The following is a 5,540-nucleotide window of genomic DNA, read 5'->3' on the forward strand; positions in this document are numbered from 1 at the left end:
CTCAGGGCCCTCCTGGTCTTACTCTGCACCACATCTCCCTCTTCTCTAGCTCAGGTCTTCTCAGGGAGTTCTGTTCCAGCACAACCCCTCAAAAACCTGCAGGCACCACCGTAGGGACAGTGCTGGACATTGTGAGTAGCACTCAGCCAGAGGGAAGGGGGCAGATGGAATGTGAGGTTCTTGGGGCTCGACTGGGGAATGCAGTGTGTCCTACCATTGCACCAGGAGGAATACATTGGATTGGGCATGGGGGGAATTAGGGAGAGGACAGGAGGAAATGCAGCCTGGGAGATGGATTTGTCCCCGTTGAACAAAGTGTCAGTAACAGATTTCAGTAGATGTGGAGGTCAGGTACCCAGTTAGATTCCCTTGTATTTGGAAATGCTGACTGCAGGCGATACAAATGAAGGCTATATTAATAGGAGCAAATAAAGCCAGACAAATAATGTTTGACACTTCCCTGCATCCTCTGCTCAGCTCGCTGGGTGCATTTCTCCATTCAGAGAGCTTATTGTTAGGGATACACAGGGAACAATCACAGCACAAAATGCTCCAGGTAAAATACAGTGATAAAGGCAAACTGTTCGACAATTTGAGTGCATTTTAAGCACTAATAAATTCGTAAGCGCTGGTGAAGACATAATCTTTTAACAAAGTGAGGCAAGTAAACAAATACAAGAGCTAGGTTTGTAGCTGCCCTACGGGAAGAAATAAGAAACAACGAAATGAATAAAATAACTCTTTGAGTTAAAGAGCCTGCAGGGACCATTTAAATTCAAGCCAACACAGATGCCAGCTTCAGTTTTGAAAGACCAGGAGGGATGCTTAGAAATGCAAACTTTTTTTAAAATATGATAATATTCAGAATAATTAGTTTAAAAACTCTTTTTTTCTGAAGGTCTTCAGGTTCTTAATTGTGTCTCTAAAGCAAGTGAGGCTGTTTAAGGAAAAATTAAGAGGCAAAAGCAGAGAAAACAAATATAATAAAAATACAGCCTTTAAAAATGTAAAAGAAGCCCATCCTTCCAAGAAGAACAAAACAAATCAACAAACAGCTAACAGAAATGTTCTATTGCATGCAAAACAAAGACATTCTCTGATACACTAATCAAAATGTGGTTCTACTTATTTTATAAATGTAACTTTTGAAACAGAGGGATGATCTAACATTTTGGCCTTTTTTGTTGTTGTTATCATCTTAACATGGGCAGAGTGATTTTTTTTTTAATTAAAAATGTTTCTGTGTTGCTTTTTTTTATGTTAAGAATTCACTGTCTACAAAAAAGACTCCTTCAGATTTTCAAATGTATGTCAGGAGTTCACAGCAAATACTATTTTAAAGTCGTTTTTCTTCTAAGAATTAGTCAACATTTTTGTCACTTTAGAGTGGCACTATAATTATATTATCTTGTGCCAGTGTAACTGCATTCAGACAAAAAGCTACAGTGATGCAAATGATTTTCCTCCCCCTCGAGTGCCTTCAGAAAAAGACAATTATAGAGAAGAATAAAGGCAGGGGAAAAGCAGCATTTAAAATAAAAGATATATGTAAAAATGCAGGCTTTAGCTAGATGCTATAAAAGAGAAATAAATAAATAAATATAAAAATCCAGAGTGTTTTTAAGACTCTCAAATTATTCAAGCAGCTTTTCCAGCATGAGCTACTTCTGTCATGAACTACAGCAAGAAGTGAAAGGTGAAAGTTACAGCTTCTTCTATATATATATAGAAGAACTTCTATATATATGAAAAAATATATATAGTAACTTCTATATATATGAAAAAAACTTCTATATATATGAAAAAAAACAAAAAAGGTTTTATGAGTTTTCACAGGCGTAGAGAAAGGCTTTTTTCCAGCTAAAACCAGAAGTCAAGAAGTAAAATCAAACCTGAAGTAACTCAAAGGTTAAAAAAAAATAGGGCAGCAACAGTAAAAGAAAATTAAAATAATGGATGGAAAAGTCGAATCAAGTATGAAAAAAGAAAACCAGCTGAAATTCATATTTATTTAATATATTTTTCCCCCTTTTTTTTTTTTTTTTTTTTTTTTCTCTTTTTTTCTGAACGGGATTAGTCTTCCTAAGTATTCAATTTATTTTCCCAGGCAAAATCAAACACAAAGAGAGTGCAGGGCAGTCAGGAATGTAGCACTTTCACACTGAAATCTGATACCACCAAGCTGGATGAAGCCTCCGAAAAGCACTTTTTGGTCAAAGGAGGACTGATTAGCAAAATGAACTCTGAATCACATTTCATTGTGCAGGGTTCAGGGGCGAGGGAAAAAAAAACCCACAACAAAGGCTTGTAACTAACAGCTTGGTGCAGAAGAACAGAATGAAGATAAAATATCCATGCGGACCACGTGAATTTATTAAGCAATTCTGCACATTTTTCCACCTTTTTTATTTTTTTCTTTTTTCCCACGTACACAAAACCAGCTCCTTGAGAGCTCAACGTGCAGTGGCTACACGGGGCTCAATATACAGATAGAGCTTGCCAGACAAAAAAAAAAAAAACCTCCAGCAGCCTGCCAAGGCACTATCATCCTCTAAGGAAACAAATGGAACAGCCTGAAACCAAAGGACTTGAGGCAATCCTTCCCTCCCCCAGCCCCTGCACACCAGACACTGCCCGGGGCTGGCAGTTCAGCCTTTGAAAAGGTGCAATCCCATGGAATAACAATGCCGCTATTTGCCTCTGGTGCTGATAATGAGATGGGAGGCTTTCTGGGAATTCTGATTTCCTATCGGGATAGACAATGATACTCCCACCTCAGCGATTCATCCACGAACCAGCTGATCTAAAAAGAAAAGGACAGTCTCTGCTGTGCTTTTATAAATCTACATGGGCTAAAAATAATCTGCTAAAAGCGCATGGGGAGGTTCCCTCACCACGTGTGACAGTAAACCGCAGCGGAATAGTGACACTAGGGGTAACCCAGCACCTCATCACCATCCATCAGCTCTCTGCTCTCTGTCCCTCCTCCCCTCGCTACGGAAAAGGAGGTCAGCGGCGTGACTGGAAGGTTAAAAATGCAGCCTTGGTCTGTTAACACGGGAAAAAACTACCTGCCGCGCATTATTTTCCATGTATTAACGGGGAGCAGCGTGCTTTCAGACTGCCACTCAAGGTTTGTCGCTAGCAACACACCCTTGAGCCCCTCACCGTCATTGGTAGCTGCTATATTGGCTTTCCCACTCAGGTACCCGGCCCCGCGATCCTGCTAAAATAAGCATCATCACAAGAGAGGCTGCTCCTATCAGCCTCTTCCACGCAGCTGGGCTGTTGGCAATAACAGGAACTCCAAGCATTTGCTCTTTACAGCATCATTAGCACCAGATAACAGGAGCAGAGCCAGGGTTGGGTCGTTTTTGTCTTTCCCCGCCCCTCCCCTTTTTTTTTTTTTTTTTTTTTTTCCCTTTCTACACTTCCCTCCCCCCCCTTTCCCCCCTTCTTTCTGGCGGTACTGCCCAGAACATCAGGCGAAGACAGAATCAAAACGTGATAAAGTGAAAGAGGTTGGCAATCAAAATGTACAGGAAGAAAACAAAAGAAGAAAGAAAAAGACAGAGGAGGAGGTGCCATGAAGAATTAAAATAATAAAAATTAAAATGTTGCACTTCATACCTTCTGTGTGGAGTGTTTATCTAGAAAGATTATATGTATTGCCTACATGCACCCCTCTCTCCCAGTGGAAAGCTGCTGCACTGAAAAATACTCCTGTCTCAAAAAACAATTATGAAATAGTCTTATTAGTTAGATTCATATTTCACAGTGCCATAAACCGATTTAATACATTTAGGTTATGTATGATCATATAAATGCTGAAAGTAACCCAGGTTGGGTGTGTATGCCTTGATTTAATTTACCTGCTTCATCATATGTTGGTGCCTATTTGCTGTCTTTGTCTGGGTGGAGTCCTGTGAGAACTGGTTCTTTCACAAACTTTTCAGTTTTGCTGCTTGTGAAATGTATGCAGCTCATCATACATCGGCATTGACTTTCTAAATATACCTCGATGCCCTTTGTTATTCATCCTAACCCGGCAAGAACTTCCTTGATTTGTCAGACATGTCTAATGGCTATTTCTCATGTTTACAAACTTTCCCAGACAACCTTGATGAGTCAGAACCAGGTATGAAGCACAGCCAAGTGCAGTTCTGCTGGGCTACTAGTGCTGGCCCTGCCAGCCAAAGGCACTGACTGGGACAAGGAAAACACAGAGCAGATCAAGAAGAGTGTGGACCTTTATTGGGTAGTGGAATTATCTATTAGGAGGGTGCTCAAGTAGCTCTGCATAGATACATCTTATTAAGCACAGAATCTTACAGGCTTGTTTGTTTTACAAGAAACAGTCTTTTGATGTTGGGGAAAAAATGCTGGAGGAGAGATGGCTGCTGGTGGTGTTTCACAGCTCCTTGTTTGTTGTGGTTTATTGGGTCACTAGATCAACAAGGAACATTTCTCTCTATTGTCAAAGTAACTTCGATTACAAAAGGACTTGCTATGAGGAAATGAGTGCTAATGTTTGGGCAGAGATAGTTGAAACGACCAATTAAACTCATTTTTGCCCAAAACCTCCTGTTTTTCATGAGTTCCAGGACGTGGCTAATTCCCACTCAGTAGAAGGACAGAATAAGAATTCATCTTATATTAGGAAAATATACAAACTTACTGACCACCATTTAGACCTGCCCAGTGTAGCTTCTGTACCATGTCAGAAAAGTGGGAATAAGGTACAACTGAACTTCAGGTGCAAAGGGAAAAATAATGTGTCTCACTGAGTTAATGTTACAACTTGTTTTCTTTATCCAAGACATTAATCAGTGAGTAGGAGAGGGACAGAGCACCTCTGCTGTGAGGAAAGGCTGAGACAGCTGGGATTGTTCAGCCTGGAGAAGAGAAAGCTCTGGGGTGACTTTCCAGTACCAGCAGGGAGCCTACAAGAAAGATGGAGAATATTTATGAGGGCCTGGAGTGACAGGACAAGGGGGAATGGCTTCAAAGTGACAGAGAGTAGGTTTGGATAAGAGATTAGGAAGAAATTCTTTACTGTGAAGGTGGTGATGCTCTGAACAGAAAAACTCTTACCTGGAAAAACTGCTCCATAAAACCTAACTAATTTGATAAATTAAATGCTTTTATCATTCATCTATTGCAACATAGTTTTACTTCATTCATCAATTACCTGAGTAATTAATGAATGTATCATCATTGTTGCAGACTTCTTTTTGGATTTGACCAGGCTGATATTATTTTGTCATTAATTTGCTCATTATTCTGACTAGGATTTCTTGGTTGTCTGTGATCACCCATATTTCCTCCTCTCATTGTGTACTGAAGTAATACTGCAGTACATATGCCCACGCCCATGCTTTTGACATGTTTAATTTATTGCATCAGCTCTATGATGACTTTTAGCAGAGTTCATCTGTAGGCCATAATTTCCTATAATAATAATAAATTTCAGGGTCAGAAAGTTGGATGAGTGTGGAGTACAGGACTTGACATTTACAGTGCTCAACACCAAAGTACAA

The 5,540-nt window shown here is 39.9% G+C and overlaps 1 long non-coding RNA gene across 1 annotated transcript; it reads left to right on the forward strand.

Moving 5' to 3' along the window:
* On the forward strand, window positions 1-3,419 carry LOC146445477 (uncharacterized). Its single transcript, XR_014852186.1, has 2 exons — window positions 1-131; window positions 2,108-3,419. It is a non-coding gene; the product is annotated as an uncharacterized LOC146445477 (long non-coding RNA).
* Window positions 3,420-5,540: the final 2,121 nt, after the last annotated feature.

This window comes from Lichenostomus cassidix, chromosome 1 (genome assembly GCF_008360975.1).
Source record: "Lichenostomus cassidix isolate B80296 chromosome 1, HeHo_3.0, whole genome shotgun sequence".
In the NCBI taxonomy this organism is placed as follows: domain Eukaryota; kingdom Metazoa; phylum Chordata; class Aves; order Passeriformes; family Meliphagidae; genus Lichenostomus; species Lichenostomus cassidix.